Source organism: Bufo bufo, chromosome 3 (genome assembly GCF_905171765.1).
Source record: "Bufo bufo chromosome 3, aBufBuf1.1, whole genome shotgun sequence".
Classification (NCBI taxonomy): domain Eukaryota; kingdom Metazoa; phylum Chordata; class Amphibia; order Anura; family Bufonidae; genus Bufo; species Bufo bufo.
Window position 1 is genome coordinate 569,479,926 of NC_053391.1, and position 18,230 is coordinate 569,498,155.

General features: G+C 44.3%; 1 protein-coding gene across 3 annotated transcripts in view; it reads right to left on the minus strand.

Annotated features, from left to right (window-relative positions):
- Window positions 1-18,230, minus strand: part of LOC120996034 (retinol dehydrogenase 16-like) — a 119,943-nt gene that overhangs the window by 41,887 nt on the left and 59,826 nt on the right. Inside the window, exon 1 of one of the 3 annotated variants that reach the window (XM_040425693.1) lies at window positions 11,013-11,437. The exons of the other annotated variants lie outside the window; for them this stretch is intronic. The gene's annotated coding sequence lies outside the window, so the exon portion shown is untranslated. Of the gene's footprint in view, window positions 1-11,012; window positions 11,438-18,230 lie in introns of those variants that run through there. 3 annotated transcript variants of the gene reach the window in all.

The following is an 18,230-nucleotide window of genomic DNA, read 5'->3' on the forward strand; positions in this document are numbered from 1 at the left end:
ACTTTATGGCTTTTCACTGTATGGATTACAGATGGAATGACTGTTATATGTGAGTACCGCTTTCTTTGACAGATTCTAGTATGGGTACATATATGTTTTCCCAACCCCAGCACATTAGTTTGCTAATTCCAGATGTATGAAACGCAGGCCTAACTGTATCTAGTATATTGAACGCCAGATAAACTAACTTGGCCTTTTTTAAATAAAAAAAATCCCCTCACTGGAATACTTTCAGTCTTTTGACTGTATGGATTACAGATGGAATGACTGTTATATGTGAGTACCGCTTTCTTTGACAGATTCTAGTATGGGTACATATATGTTTTCCCAACCCCAGCACATTAGTTTGCTAATTCCAGATGTATGAAACGCAGGCCTAACTGTATCTAGTATATTGAACGCCAGATAAACTAACTTGGCCTTTTTTAAATAAAAAAAAAATTCCCTCACTGGAATACTTTATGGCTTTTCACTGTATGGATTACAGATGGAATGACTGTTATATGTGAGTACCGCTTTCTTTGACAGATTCTAGTATGGGTACATATATGTTTTCCCAACCCCAGCACATTAGTTTGCTAATTCCAGATGTATGAAACGCAGGCCTAACTGTATCTAGTATATTGAACGCCAGATAAACTAACTTGGCCTTTTTTAAATAAAAAAAATCCCCTCACTGGAATACTTTCAGTCTTTTGACTGTATGGATTACAGATGGAATGACTGTTATATGTGAGTACCGCTTTCTTTGACAGATTCTAGTATGGGTACATATATGTTTTCCCAACCCCAGCACATTAGTTTGCTAATTCCAGATGTATGAAACGCAGGCCTAACTGTATCTAGTATATTGAACGCCAGATAAACTAACTTGGCCTTTTTTAAATAAAAAAAATTCCCTCACTGGAATACTTTCAGTCTTTTGACTGTATGGATTACAGATGGAATGACTGTTATATGTGAGTACCGCTTTCTTTGACAGATTCTAGTATGGGTACATATATGTTTTCCCAACCCCAGCACATTAGTTTGCTAATTCCAGATGTATGAAACGCAGGCCTAACTGTATCTAGTATATTGAACGCCAGATAAACTAACTTGGCCTTTTTTAAATAAAAAAAAAATTCCCTCACTGGAATACTTTATGGCTTTTCACTGTATGGATTACAGATGGAATGACTGTTATATGTGAGTACCGCTTTCTTTGACAGATTCTAGTATGGGTACATATATGTTTTCCCAACCCCAGCACATTAGTTTGCTAATTCCAGATGTATGAAACGCAGGCCTAACTGTATCTAGTATATTGAACGCCAGATAAACTAACTTGGCCTTTTTTAAATAAAAAAAATTCCCTCACTGGAATACTTTCAGTCTTTTGACTGTATGGATTACAGATGGAATGACTGTTATATGTGAGTACCGCTTTCTTTGACAGATTCTAGTATGGGTACATATATGTTTTCCCAACCCCAGCACATTAGTTTGCTAATTCCAGATGTATGAAACGCAGGCCTAACTGTATCTAGTATATTGAACGCCAGATAAACTAACTTGGCCTTTTTTAAATAAAAAAAAATCCCCTCACTGGAATACTTTCAGTCTTTTGACTGTATGGATTACAGATGGAATGACTGTTATATGTGAGTACCGCTTTCTTTGACAGATTCTAGTATGGGTACATATATGTTTTCCCAACCCCAGCACATTAGTTTGCTAATTCCAGATGTATGAAACGCAGGCCTAACTGTATCTAGTATATTGAACGCCAGATAAACTAACTTGGCCTTTTTTAAATAAAAAAAAAATTCCCTCACTGGAATACTTTATGGCTTTTCACTGTATGGATTACAGGTGGACTGGTATTAGTAGGGGTGACACAAGCACACCCAAGTCCCTGATGTAGGATTTCTATGGCACAGACCACTATTACAAGTGATTAATGGACGTTGGGAGAGATTGTGCTGCAGCACTAGTCCCAAGATGGCCGCCGCCTATCAGCCCAGTAACATGTGCCACAAAATGGTCTGCACAACCTTTAAAAAAAATAGCCTTGGACTGTGCTGCTAAATCGCTATTGGTCTGAATCCCAGGTGTAGATGTCTGACTTGTTTGGAGCTTTGGAATGCACACTGTGGCAGCTTCTGCTGCAGCACTACAAGTCGCAAAATGGCGGCCGGCGGTCAGCCCAGGTACATGTGGATGGAAAAATCACTCTGGCCACTCTAAAAATAGCCAATCCCTATCAAAAAAGCAGCTCAGCTGCAGTTGTTCAGATGAATCACAGGTGGAGGAGAGAAATTTGCTTCCAGTTATTCAATTATCCCTGCCGATTCTCGCCCTAGCATCAGCTGCGTCTATCCCTGTTCTATTCACATCGGGAGTGAGCACGTCCCGACGTGCGCACAAGCTTATAAAGAGGCTGAGTCACATGCTGCACTTGGCCAATCACAGCCTTGCCAATAGTAGGCATGGCTGCGATGGCATCTTAGGGCAAGTAGTATGATGCATGTTGATTGGCTGCTTTGCAGCCTTTCAAAATGCGCCAAAATACATGCCGAACGACGAACCCGAACCCGAACTTTTACGAAAAAGTTCGGGTTCGGGTCCGTGTCACGAACACCCCAAAATTCGGTACGGACCCGAACTATGCTCGAACTGTTCGCTCAACACTAGAGATAACGAAGGGGGGGGGGGTGCTTACACAACATAACATAATTACACATATCCAACAGACCAACACCAGTACACATTTAACCCAAACTGATGACCATGTCGTCACATAGCTCCCCCAAGTTAAAGGATGGCAGACCCGGTGAGACCATCTACGGATCCACTTGGGGATCAGTTCCGTTTGCCGAGATAGTCCATGATCATTGGCCCTGGGTTTCCAGAGCCTGTGTTGAATTGGGAAATTGGATGGCTGTAGGGCCAGGCTCCACAGCACTATCCATTCCTGGGCCCCGGACCCCCGGTTCAACCAAACAAGGGGGGGAGTCTCCAAATTCCTAGGCCCATAGTCGCTAGGAAGGAGGCTGGCCATCAGCTCCCTCCAGGAGCCCAGGTCACGGTGGGTTCCATGACAGTAGCTTTGAAAAAATGATTGCCAGAAGCAACAATACATTTAATAAATACAAACCGGATTCCCAAAAAGTTGGGACACTATACAAATCGTATAATAAAGGTTTGAAACCGCGCTGCTTGTGATTTAGTCATACGATGCACAAGTGAATGAATCAGGGTATTAGCCTTCGTCCTCCTCTCTCAAAGGGTTCGATCCTCCTCAGACCGCCTCCTCTGTAAGATTAAATGACCGGCATACACTGCGTGCAGAATTATTAGGCAAATTAGTATTTTGACCACATCATCCTCTTTATGCATGTTGTCTTACTCCAAGCTGTATAGGCTCGAAAGCCTACTACCAATTAAGCATATTAGGTGATGTGCATCTCTGTAATGAGAAGGGGTGTGGTCTAATGACATCAACACCCTATATTAGGTGTGCATAATTATTAGGCAACTTCCTTTCCTTTGGCAAAATGGGTCAAAAGAAGGACTTGACAGGCTCAGAAAAGTCAAAAATAGTGAGATATCTTGCAGAGGGATGCAGCACTCTTAAAATTGCAAAGCTTCTGAAGCGTGATCATCGAACAATCAAGCGTTTCATTCAAAATAGTCAACAGGGTCGCAAGAAGTGTGTGGAAAAACCAAGGCGCAAAATAACTGCCCATGAACTGAGAAAAGTCAAGCGTGCAGCTGCCAAGATGCCACTTGCCACCAGTTTGGCCATATTTCAGAGCTGCAACATCACTGGAGTGCCCAAAAGCACAAGGTGTGCAATACTCAGAGACATGGCCAAGGTAAGAAAGGCTGAAAGACGACCACCACTGAACAAGACACACAAGCTGAAACGTCAAGACTGGGCCAAGAAATATCTCAAGACTGATTTTTCTAAGGTTTTATGGACTGATGAAATGAGAGTGAGTCTTGATGGGCCCGTGGCTGGATTGGTAAAGGGCAGAGAGCTCCAGTCCAACTCAGACGCCAGCAAGGTGGAGGTGGAGTACTGGTTTGGGCTGGTATCATCAAAGATGAGCTTGTGGGGCCTTTTCGGGTTGAGGATGGAGTCAAGCTCAACTCCCAGTCCTACTGCCAGTTTCTGGAAGACACCTTCTTCAAGCAGTGGTACAGGAAGAAGTCTGCATCCTTCAAGAAAAACATGATTTTCATGCAGGACAATGCTCCATCACACGCGCCCAAGTACTCCACAGCGTGGCTGGCAAGAAAGGGTATAAAAGAAGAAAATCTAATGACATGGCCTCCTTGTTCACCTGATCTGAACCCCATTGAGAACCTGTGGTCCATCATCAAATGTGAGATTTACAAGGAGGGAAAACAGTACACCTCTCTGAACAGTGTCTGGGAGGCTGTGGTTGCTGCTGCACGCAATGTTGATGGTGAACAGATCAAAACACTGACAGAATCCATGGATGGCAGGCTTTTGAGTGTCCTTGCAAAGAAAGGTGGCTATATTGGTCACTGATTTGTTTTTGCTTTGTTTTTGAATGTCAGAAATGTATATTTGTGAATGTTGAGATGTTATATTGGTTTCACTGGTAAAAATAAATAATTGAAATGGGTATATATTTGTTTTTTGTTAAGTTGCCTAATAATTATGCACAGTAATAGTCACCTGCACACACAGATATCCCCCTAAAATAGCTAAAACTAAAAACAAACTAAAAACTACTTCCAAAAATATTCAGCTTTGATATTAATGAGTTTTTTGGGTTCATTGAGAACATGGTTGTTGTTCAATAATAAAATTAATCCTCAAAAATACAACTTGCCTAATAATTCTGCACTCCCTGTATAGTGAAGTACCCTCTTAGTTGTTAATAAAACAGTTTTATTCTAATCACAGACAAGGGTAGATAACAGGCATATCACAATGATAAAATCAATAAGGTTCCTGCCCGACCCGGGTTTCGCTCTTTGGCTGTCGCCCCTGAGGAAGCCAGAGAGCGAAACCCGGGTCGGGAAGGAACCTTATTGATTTTATCATTGTGATATGCCTGTTATCTACCCTTGTCTGTGAGTAGAATAAAACAGTTTTATTAACAACTAAGAGGGTACTTCACTATATGCCGGTCATTTAATCTTGCAGATGAGGCGGTCTGAGGAGGATCGAACCCTTTGAGAGAGGAGGACGAAGGCTAATACCCTGATTCATTCACTTGTGCATCGTATGACTAAATCACAAGCAGCGCGGTTTCAAACCTTTATTATATGACTTTTCAGTGTGAATTACCCACCACACTACACCGGAACCAGCAGCGCAAGTAACTGTCCGTGTTTTGGGACACAGGACTGAAATCTTCTATTTTATACTATACAAATCGTGAATAAAAACTGAATGCAATGATGTGGAGGTGCATAATAGAACATAAATCACGGAACAAAAGTTTAAACTGAGAAAATGTACCATTTTAAGGGAAAAATATGTTGAATCAGAATTTCATGGTGTCAACAAATCCCCAAAAAGTTGGGACAAGGCCATTTTCACCACTGTGTGGCATCTCCCCTTCTTCTTACAACACTCAACAGACGTCTGGGGACCGAGGAGACCAGTTTATCAAGTTTAGAAATAGGAATGCTCTCCCATTCTTGTCTAATACAGGCCTCTAACTGTTCAATCGTCTTGGGCCTTCTTTGTTGAACCTTCCTCTTTATGATGCGCCTAATGCTCTCTATAGGTGAAAGATCTGGACTGCAGACTGGCCATTTCAGTACCCGGATCCTTCTCCTACGCAGCCATGATGTTGTGATTGATGCAGAATGTGCTCTGGCATTATCTTGTTGAAAAATGCAGGGTCTTCCCTGAAAGAGATGACGTCTGGATGGGAGCATATGTTGTTCTAGAACCTGAATATATTTTTCTGCATTGATGGTGCCTTTCCAGACATGCAAGCTGCCCATGCCACACGCACTCATGCAACCCCATACCATCAGAGATGCAGGCTTCTGAACTGAGCGTTGATAACAAATTGGGTTGTCCTTGTCCACTTTGGTCCGGATGACATGGCGTCCCAGATTTCCAAAAAGAACTTCGAATCGTGACTCGTCTGACCACAGAACAGTCTTCCATTTTGCCACACTCCATTTTAAATGATCCCTGGCCCAGTGAAAACGCCTGAGCTTGTGGATCTTGCTTAGAAATGGCTTCTTCTTTGCACTGTAGAGTATCAGCTGGCAACGGCGGATGGCACGGTGGATTGTGTTCACTGACAATGGTTTCTGGAAGTATTCCTGAGCCCATTCTGTGATTTCCTTTACAGTAGCATTCCTGTTTGTGGTGCAGTGTCGTTTAAGGGCCCGGAGATCACGGGCATCCAGTATGGTTTTACGGCCTTGACCCTTACGCACAGAGATTGTTCCAGATTCTCTGAATCTTCGGATGATGTTATGCACAGTTGATGATGATAGATGCAAAGTCTTTGCAATTTTTCGCTGGGTAACACCTTTCTGATATTGCTCCACTATCTTTCTGCGCAACATTGTGGGAATTGGTGATCCTCTACCCATCTTGGCTTCTGAGAGACACTGCCACTCTGAGAAGCTCTTTTTATACCCAATCATGTTGCCAATTGACCTAATTAGTGTTAATTGGTCTTCCAGCTCTTCGTTATGCTCAAATTTACTTTTTCCAGCCTCTTATTGCTACTTGTCCCAACTTTTTTGGGATTTGTTGACACCGTGAAAATTGGAATCAACGTATTTTTCCTTTAAAATGATACATTTACTCGGATTAAACGTTTGATCTGTCATCTACGTTCTATTACAAATAAAATATTGACATTTGCCATCTCCACATCATTGCATTCAGTTTTTATTCACAATTTGTTTAGTGTCCCAACTTTTTTGGAATCCGGTTTGTACACAAAATTGGACACCATGGTCTTCATCGAGGGACTCCTCATTATTAGGCCTCATGCACACGTCCGTGTTCCGCGGCCAAGAGCGGTCTGTGGTAACCCGGCCGGGATTCCTGCTGACCTGCATTGGTTGCTATGACGCCGTGCGCTTCATGCAGCCGCTGCTGTACAGTGATACAAGGTATGATCTATACCAGTGTATCACTGTACAGCAGCAGCGGCATGAAGCGCACGGCGTCATAGCAACCAATGACGCCATGCGCTCCTGCTGTCAGAAGGAATCCCGGACGGGTTACCATGGACCGCTCTCGGCCGCAAAACACGGCCGTGTGGATGAGGCCTTAGACAGCTAAATTAGGTTGTGATGTACATTTTTTCCTTTTCATAATGGACCTAAATAGGTTTTCTAAGTTCTCTCTAGTTATCTATCTTTTTGTTTATTTTATCTCTATCCTCATCTATCAGTTTATTTTTTCTTCTACACTTTACATACAGTACAGTACACAATACTTTTTGACCATACGACGCAGGCTCCAAGCACCAAATATGCTTTACATAAAATAATGTTATCTGAATGGTTGTAAAATATTATATAATATACTTATATTCTCCTTGATTACCTGATTATAACAGTATTCTGCTTGATACTGCAACAAATCAAACTATAATGTACTTTCTTGAGATTAAAAACTCAATAAAAACTATTGAAACAGAGTTTTCTGGCATGATAAAGACGGAAATCTACCAGGTTGCCATAGATTTTAGAATGTCGCATGGCCAGCTGAGGGTTGGGCCAAATTTATGAGGGAATCAAGACTGGTGAAGAAAACACCAGTCTTAATAAATATCCACCTCTGTATAAATTGTAGTGTAAATTAATACTATTGGTTGGCTTATTTTGCATCAAATTTTTTACCAGTTTTTAGAGCATGTTGTCACATCTTAAAGAGGACCTTTCACCGAATCTTACCCTATGAACTAAGTATACATACATGTGGAGCGGCGCCCGGGGATCTCTCTGCACTTACTATTATCCCCGGGCGCCGCTCCGTTCTCCTGCTATGCCCTCCGGTATCTCCGTTCCCTAAGTTATGGTAGGCGGAGTCTGCCCTAGCGCTGGCCAATCGCATTGCAGATCTCACAGCCTGGGAGAAAATAACCTCCCAGGCTGTGAGCTCTGCGCTGCGATTGGCCAGCGCTAGGGCAGACTCCGCCTACCATAACTTAGGGACTGGTATCTCCGCCTACTATAACTTAGTGAGCGGAGATACCGGAGGGCATAGCGGCAGAACGGAGCGGCGCCCGGGGATAATAGTAAGTGCAGTGAGATCCCCGGGCGCCTCTCTACATATCTGTATAGTTAGTTCATAGGGTAAGAATCGGTGAAAGGTCCTCTTTAAGCCATGCCCTCTTCCTGCTAAGCCACCCTTCTCGAGATGGAAACTCAAAACAGGCGCGTTAGTGCAATGGATTATTCTTTCTAGTGCATTTGCTTCATAAATAAGTCTAAAATTTGATGTTCCAGAAAAGAAATGTTGGCATATTTTAGTAAAAACAATCACATGTATGTAAATTACTTGAAATGAATCCAGAGTCAGGCACCTGTGCACTTTGCAGAAGAAGCAAAGACCAGTACATATTGCTTCACTGTGCAAGCATTAAATGTCACTGGACTCTTCTCCACTAATTCACATTACTACGACAGAGACATTTGACAGGAGAACATGTAGTCTGCAAAAGACTTAAAAGGATTTTGTCTCTAGTGTTTGTGTCAAAGACAACCCTGTCCATATTTTATTAAGGCATAGGGGGATGCCCTGCTTTGGCAGACTCTACCCATCCATACATTACATGGTCAGCCATTCATTTGAATGGCTGGCCTGTGATTCTACATTTGTGGGCTCTCAGACCAAAGTTCCTTTGGTGGTAACAGCTGGTCATCAGGAGATATAGAATCCAGACCTGTAATGTTCTGCATGGTTAAATTGTAGATTTGACATATTTCGCTGACCAATGAAACACTTAAAGGGGTTGTCTCACCTTATAAAATGGCTCCCAGAATGTACAACTTGTCAAAAGAAGCCACTTTCTAATATAGGTCCTTTAGCCAAACTTCCTTATTTTGGATAATTTCTTAATTATTCAACCCTTTATTCATTGATCGTTGTCAGGGGTTACGGTAGGGTGGCCACTGCCTTCACCCAAGAAAGCTGGACCTCATCGATCACGCCCCCAAACCGGTAACCATGCCCACCTCTGTGAAGCCACGCCCCCCATCACCACAGGGGGGGGACCCTTTACAGTATTTATTAACCCTTTCAGCAGCCCCCTTCAGTGAACGAGGGACTGCTGAGGGGTTAAAAACTACTGTGAAAGGACTGCAGGTGCAGACATGTCCTCTACAAGACTGGGAATAATCTGTAGGTGATCCATTTAGATAATAATGCAGATCCGCCTCTGTGCCAGGATCTCTTACATACAAATAACTGCCGTACACCTGTGCCCATAGCCCGCCCCAGCCGAACCGGACCCTCCATGCCAAGTAGAAAGGTTTACACTGTGCAGGTGCCACACTCTCACACAGGGAGCCCCCAGCAGCTCGTCCTCTACTATCCTTCAGCTTCCCAAACAAACCTGCTCTGCTCCTGGCTGCAAGTGCACACGCTGGCTCTCTGCAGGCTGCTCGGCTATACACAGGCTAGAGGTGACCCACACCCGTGAGGTCCCATCCCGCGCAGCGCTCCTCTGTTCCCGACTTCCTTCTCGCACAAATTGTGAAATCTCCTTACCCTCACAAGGGTTAGGGTTTAGGGTTAGGGTTAAGGGTTAGGGTTATGCCCCCCAATATGCTGCACCCACCACTCACTCCCCGGAGGCGCACACCCCCAGAAGTCACGAGGGGTAAGGTATTTTCACAAAATAAGGATTTTTGTTAGAACACCGGCCACCTGCTTCAGGGCAGTATCCCTGGAGCTTTTCTACACAGCTACTCCCCCGGCAGCTCTTAGCTGCTCACAGACAGAAAGCATTACAGGTTTGAGACTCGCTCAGTAGTCCAGGATCGGATCTGTAATGCACATTACTACAGCAAGCTGGTATCATGTGACTGATGACATGTAATAAACTTGCAGGGCTTTCGCTTTAGCCCTGGAAGTTCTTTACAAAGCAAGGCAGAAGGATCACAGCTGCCATTATCAGGGGTCCCTATGAAGCACCGTTATCACTATGCAGATGTAGATATTACAGTGTGCACTTGCACACTAACGACTAGCAGCTGTGGGAACGCGCAGGCACAGGTTTGCCTGTGCCATCAAACTAGAAATCTCTGCCCCCCCCAGGCAGCAGTTAGTTCAGGGCTGTCTCAACTGCTGAGTTGAGACAACCCCTTTAACAAAGTTTTGTGTCCTGATGTGACTCTCCCTGGTATGTACTTGTTGTTAAAGGGTTATGCTTCTCCAGCATATTGCCAGGAAACTCTTTTGCAAGTCTGCACAGTTTTTACGGCTGTGAAGATTCCTTTATAGAGGAATGCTTTACATTTCTTCAATTTACTACTCGCTGAGCATAACTTTGGTATACCTCCTTGCAAACCGATCATCTGTTTTTGTCCCCCCTTAGTGACCACTAAGGGTGCATGCACACGTTCAGGATTCATGTGCGGAGAATCCACGTGCAAATCCACGCGGAAAATCAGCACCCAATTCTAATCGTGTGCATTTAGCCTTAATACGCCTTTTTACTGATGTAAACAAAAGGGGGTTTTAGCTATACAGCTTGCTTTAATCAATCATTAAAATGCATTTAAAACTATAACTTGTCCTGCAAAAAATAAGACCTCATACAAGCACATTTATGAAAAAAAAAAAAAAGTTATAGCTAGGGATAAGCGAATCGACTTCGGATGAAACATCCGAAATCTATTCGCATAAAACTTCATTCTAATACTGTATGGCACAGGATCTCCGTACAGTATTAGAATGTATTGGCTCTGATGAGCCAAAGTTATTACTTCGCATAATAACTTCAGAAATTGATTTATACTGAAAAAAGCAATTTTCCGAAAAAACTCTCTCTTACCTCAGTGTTGTATGAACAAAGCTGTGCACAGTCAGAGCAAAACAGTTCTGAAATAAGGGCGATAAAGTACGTTGTTTTTTCTGACCCTCCCCTTTCCAAGTCATGGGGGACTGTTATCTTTGCTCTCTTACAATTGCCAGATTTTTTTTAAATCTGTAACACTCCAAACTCCAACATGAAAATAAAACTGAAGAACTTCTGAGCAACAGAACAAACTGATAGGATCCCAAAATTCTTTTATGGAGGGATTCTCATGGGATTTTGATCATCCTATATGGTTTATGGCCCACCAAAGGTGGTGGTTAAATTGGTTAAAAATAGCCATTGTCTTTGGGTAGAGGGTAGATTATGGGGATTGGCTGGTAAGGTTACCTATGGGGTGTCATTGCTGGGCAGAGTAAATGTTGATGCCCAGCAACAGTTAGGTCATTGGGCGATGTACTTTTGTGGGGGAGCAGTTTTGTGTATATATATTGTACAACATTTCAAATGACCCACTAACCCAGGAGATCAATTCTAATATTCCAATAGTCTACTGACTATAAATTTCCTGTTTTTGGTCCTATAATTAAAATATAACTTTTATTTTCCTTTTATTAAACTCTATATTCCACACAAAAAAACACTTATTAAAATGTATATGGTGGGCTTGAACCTGTGGGCTCAGTATCTGTATTATTCTAAATAATCAGGAGGACTTACTCTTTCACACAAAAATCATATACAGGCTAATTGTATCTATCCTGTGTGATTACACTTTAGTGCCTGTAGGTGTCGCCCGACACCAGGTATATGATCAGTTACGCCGCACTTTGTTGCTAATTGTTGCGTCCTAGGCTCTACCTTGGTTGTAATGTCCCTCACTGACTATTTTAAAGTACCTATATCATTCATGTATTCCTAATCTGGCCCTCAGGGGGGTTCGGCGTCTGCAGATCGCCTTTCCCTAAGTCATTCTCAGCCCTGCCATCATTGTTAAAATGTTAGAGACACAGCTCCCCCAACATGTTTCACCGCACCAGCGGCGTCTTCAGGGGAATGGAGCTACTATCAACACGAGTGTTTCCTATCTCCATGTCTTTATATCAGTGGGGTGGGTTTCATTTAGAAGTCGCCTATCACATTGCGATCTCGTGTTGATTGATGTCGGCTACGGCCAATCACATATCAAACTTTCGGGTGAAATTCTGTGCTTGCGTCCAATGTCTACTGATTTTTCGGGGTATATTCTGCGCATGCGTCTGGTGTTTGAAACTTTCTCCCACCGGTAAGGTTTATACGCATGCGTTAAAAGATAGACTCATTGTCGGCTAGATCCCCACACCATGTGCGCATGCTCAGGGACTTCGATTTTCTTATTTATCATCTACCTCCCCCTATCTTCTGCGCCTGCGTCCGGTGTTTATAAACTTTTTCCACCAGCAACTTCATGCGCATGCGTCGGGAAATAGATTTAGAGCCGCATATTCAGGGACTTTGATTTTCTTCTCTCCATGTCCTCTGCGCTTGCGTCCGGTGTTAGAAAACTTTTTTTCCCAATAGGTTTGTACGCATGCGTTAGGAGATAGACTTGTTACCATTTTTTGTTTCACCAAAATAGAGGCACATATTTAGGGACTTTGATTATCTCCTCCTTTCTCCAATTCTTCCCTGTGTCCTCCATACTTTGCACTTAGAGAGTTTTTTAAGGGGGGGGGGGGGTTATAGAATCATGATTCCATCCCTATCATCGATAAAGGGGTGTCCGGACTTGGAATTATTGTCCTCTTCTCCATATAATGCGCATGTGTAAGTGCTTATATTCAGATCTCTCTGCATATCACTTGTAAGGCGCCTATATTGGTTCCATTAAGAGCTATATCACTTCATTTCAGTATCTGCTGTTCTACATCGGCACGCAATAATATTAATATCTTCTCTTCCCTGTAGTACAGTGTATATGTCAGGAGTTTTTGTTTTTTTCTTTTTCCAAATCAGAAACCCCAAGATCGACAGCCCAGAAGCGCTCCATGGTGATGGTCCATACCCTACATGGTAGACCTTTGGAATCACAAGCTATTCTTATATAGATAAATATCTCAATCTCTGGAGTCAGTTGTCATATATCCATAGTTGTTATGATTTTTTCGCATATACCGACACTGAGAGATTTTTTGGATTTTTATATAGATGTTCAGAGTCAGTTCCCATTACTTTTTTACATACATTTTTCCCAGACTTTTAAATGGCTTCTGTCAGCCCACTAAACCGTTTTTTTTTTTTGTTTTTTTTTTACTAATAATTCCTACACTGCGATTTATGCATACATAAGTTAAATAATCATTTCTGTTCAGTAGAATTTGCTAAAAAGCGATTTTAAAAATATGCAAATTACCTTGCTACCAGCAAGTAGGGCGGCTACTTGCTGGTAGCAGCCGCATCCTCCGACCCTAATGACGCCCCCTCCGCATTGTGATTGACAGGGCCAGGGAATGGAATCGTTCTCTGCTGGCCCTGCCTGTTAGCATTCAAAATCTGGCGCCTGCGCCGCGGCCGTACCTATCTTCAATCTGCGCAGGCGCACTGAGAGACGGCCACTCGCTCGGCCGCTCCATCCTCAATGCGCCTGCGCCGATGACATCACATCTACACTCGGCGCAGGCGCATTGAGGAGAGAGCGGCCGCCTCTCAGTGCGCCTGCGCAGATTGAAGATACGTACGGCCGCAGCGCAGGCGCCAGATTTTGAATGCTAACAGGCAGGGCCAGCAGAGAACGATTCCGTTCCCTGGCCCTGTCAATCACAATGCGGAGGGGGCGTCATTAGGGTCGGAGGATGCGGCTGCTACCAGCAAGTAGCCGCCCTACTTGCTGGTAGCAAGGTAATTTGCATATTTTAAAAATCACTTTTTAGCAAATTCTACTGAACAGAAATGATTATTTAACTTATGTATACATAAATCGCAGTGTAGGGATTATTAGTAAACAAAAAAAAAAAACGGTTTAGTGGGCTGACAGAAGCCCTTTAACCTCCTCAGGACCGCCGTACGCAGGATTGTGTCTTTGCGGCGGTCCTGTTGTTCTGGGTGGACGCGCCGGTGCGTCCTCTCGCGAGACGCGAGATTTCGTGCATTGCCGGCCCGCGCATGCGCATCGCGGGCCGTCAAAAGTTAAAGAAGTATTTCGTCACCAGCCTGCCAGCCACGATCATTGGCTGGCAGGCTGGCGATTTTCAAAAAATCAAATCAGAAGCCAGATAACAGATCATATTAGTAAATATGATCTGTTATATGGCTTGTCTGCTCCTCTGCTGGTCCTTTTCGTCGGTTGGTTCCAGCAGAGGAGCAGACATCACTGTGAGTACCCACCAACACTACACCTTAGCCCCTGATCACCTTCCATCACCCTCATCATCCTAATTAACCCCTTGATCGCCCCCTGTCAATCACTTAGTGAAAGACAAAAAGTGATCAGTGTAAACTGTCACTTTTTTTTTTCACTAGTATTGGCTGTTAGGTTTTAGGGATAGTTTAGGCCCCTTGGTTAGGTAGTTAGCGTCAGTTAGCGCCCAGCCCACCGCACCGCAGTCACTTTTATTCGCTGTTTAGCGTATCGCTAATCAGCATTTGTACTTTTATAGTATCTGTAAGTGATCAAAACTGATCACGGTCAGATCTATAATAGTATTAGTGTCACCTTAGTTCGCCCTCCACTCAAAACGCAGTGTTTGCCCGATCAGGCCTGATCGGTCGCCCACACGTGCGTTCACCCACGCCCGCCCCACCGCAGTGACAAAAAAAAATTTGTTTTTTGATCACTGCACATTCACTTTACACGCACTGCGGCGATAAAAAAATCAGTTTTGATATTTTTTATCAACCGCAGCGGCCTCCGGTACTTCGCTAGCCTCCCCTTTGTAAGACAGGCTTGCTTTTTTTCTTGGGTAGTCTCAGGGAATACCCCTAAATTTAGTAGTCCAAAATGTCAAACAGGGGGTATTCTTCTGAAGAGGCCTACAGGATTCTGACCCAGTCGGATGAGGAGTGGGAACCCTCATCTGACGAATCTAGCGGGTCAGAATATGAACCTGTGGAAAGCAGTGGCTCTCTGACCCAAAGTTCGGACGAGGAGGTGGAGGTCCCTGGCAGCACCAGGCGTACCCGGCCCCGTGTCGCTAGACCACAGGTTATGCTGGATCCGCTTCAAGAGCAGCAGAGTGGGGCTGTCGCTGCCGGATCACGTGGTGAGGCATACACCAGCAGCGCAGCCCTTCCTGGACCTAGTACCAGCACTGCCGTACAACATGGTGACGTGGCGAGCACCAGAAGGGCAGTTGAAGCTGGTACGGTGGCACGTGCACTAGTTACCCCGTCACAGCCACCGCGCAGACAGGCCCGTAGAGCCCCTAGAATCCCTGAGGTGCTGGCAAACCCTGATTGGCAGTCACCAACTTCAGCCGCACCTGTAGTTCCCCCTTTCACCGCCCAGTCTGGAGTTCGGGTTGAGACGGCTCAAATCGGTTCGGCCCTGGGATTTTTTGAGCTGTTCTTGACTGCGGAGCTCTTGGACTTAGTCGTGGCAGAGACAAACCGGTATGCCACACAATTTATATCCGCCAACCCGGGAAGCTCTTATGCCCAGTCTTTCCGGTGGAAACCAGTCCAAGTTTCCGAACTTAAAATTTTTCTGGGCCTTCTCCTCAACATGGGTCTAACTAAAAAGCATGAATTGCGGTCATATTGGTCCACGAACCCGATTCATCACATGCCCATGTTCTCTGCTGCTATGTCCAGGACACGATTTGAGACCATCCTGCGTTTCCTGCACTTTAGCGACAACACCACCTCCCGTCCCAGAGGCCACCCAGCTTTTGACCGGCTCCACAAAATTCGGCCCCTCATAGACCATTTCAACCAGAAATTTGCAGATTTGTATACCCCCGAGCAAAACATCTGCGTAGACGAGTCCCTAATACATTTTACCGGGCGCCTTGGCTTCAAACAATACATCCCAAGCAAGCGTGCCCGGTATGGGGTCAAATTGTATAAGCTCTGTGAAAGGGCCACAGGCTATACCCACAAATTTCGGATCTATGAGGGAAAAGATCAGACCCTGGAGCCGGTCGGTTGCCCTGACTACCTGGGGAGCAGTGGGAAGACAGTCTGGGACTTGGTGTCACCCTTATTCGGCAAGGGGTACCATCTTTATGTGGACAATTTTTACACAAGTGTGGCCCTCTTTAGGCATTTGTTTCTAGAACGGATTTGCGCCTGTGGCACCGCGCGAACTAGTCGCGTGGGCTTCCCCCAACGGCTTGTAACCACTCGTCTTGCAAGGGGGGAGAGGGCTGCCTTGTGTAACGAAGAACTGCTCGCGGTGAAATGGAGAGACAAGCGTGACGTTTACATGCTCTCCTCCATTCACGCAGACACGACAATCCAAATTGAAAGGGCAACCCGTGTCATTGAAAAGCCCCTCTCAGTCCACGACTATAATGCGCTCATGGGAGGGGTGGACTTCAATGACCAGATGTTGGCTCCCTATTTAGTTTCCCGCAGAACCAGACGCTGGTATAAGAAGGTGTCTGTATATTTAATTCAATTGGCTGCCTATAATAGTTTTGTTCTCTACAGTAAGGCTGGGAGAACAGGATCCTTCCTCAAATTCCAGGAAGAGATCATCGAGAACCTCATTTATCCGGGAGGTTCCGTGGCCCCATCCACCAGTGTAGTTAGCCGTCTACACGAGCGACATTTCCCCAGTGTCGTTGCTGGTACCTCAACCCAACCGCCACCCCGAAAAAAATGTCGTGTCTGTAGCAGGAGTGGAATAAGGCGTGACACCCGCTATTTCTGTCCTGACTGTCCGGACCACCCTGCCCTATGCTATGGTGAGTGTTTCCGGAAGTACCACACACAGGTACACCTAGCATAGGGATCACATCTCACCAGGACAGGCACACAGGGCTATTAGGGCCCTTTCTCTCACAGCTGCTGCAAACCTCTCCTTTCACCTGGGATAAAGTGCATAACGTACTTCGCCACATCTTTGGGCGATTTGCGCTTTGCACATTGTCCCATGGGGAAGGAGAGGTTTGTTCTATAAAAGTAAAAAAAACTAAACAAAAAAAAAAATACCGGTAAGTAAAAAAAGTTAAAAAAGTTAAAAAAAGTTAATATGTTCTGTTCTAAAGTTAATAAAGTTATTGCTTTGCGGCCTGGTTTTTTCTTTTTTGTTTTGTTTTTTTTACCTTCCAGGTGGACCAACCGATCGACCAGCTGCAGCACTGATGTGCATTCGGACAGAAGCATTGCGCTGCTGTCAAATTACACGCAAGTCGGTGTATGCGGCGCTGCAAGACGAGATTTCTCCTCTGCAGTAAAAGATACGTTTGCCGAGGCATATGAGCTGAGGAGGTGGCGGTGTTCATATACTTTGGCAAACACTTTGTATATATAAAAAAAAAAATACCGGCAATGATTTATTCATCCACATCGATTGATGTGAATGGAGAAATCTGGTTTGCCAGGGCATATGAGCTGAAGTGGGTATGGATGTTGGGCGGAGCTCCTATGTCCTGGCAGACGCCTTTCCCCTCCTTTTTCTTTTTTTGGCAGAGATTTTTTCATCCACATTGATCGATGCGAATGAAGAAATCTGTGCCGTTCATTTTTTTCTTTCAGCCCAGAGGCTAAACGGAAAAAAAAAATCTAATTACCCGTATTCTCAATATAAGGAGAATAGCAGAAACTCCTAATGCTGGGCATACATGTAATGATTGCGGAGACCCTCAAATGCCAGGGCAGTACAAACACCCCACAAATAACACCATTTTGGAAAGAAGACACCCCAAGGTATTCGCTGAGGGGCATATTGAGTCCATGAAAGATTGAAATTTTTGTCCCAAGTTAGCGGAAAAGGAGACTTTGTGAGAACAAAATCAAAAAAATCAATTTCCGCTAACTTGTGCCAAAAAATTTTTTTTTCAATGAACTCACCATGCCCCTCATTGAATACCTTGGGGTGTCTTCTTTCCAAAATGGGGTCACATGTGGGGTATTTATACTGCCCTGGCATTTTAGGGGCCCCAAAGCGTGAGAAGAAGTCTGGTATCCAAATGTCTAAAAATGCCCTCCTAAAAGGAATTTGGGCCCCTTTGCCCACCTAGGCTGCAAAAAAGTGTCACACATCTGGTATCTCTGTATTCAGGAGAAGTTGAGGAATGTGTTTTGGGGTGTCTT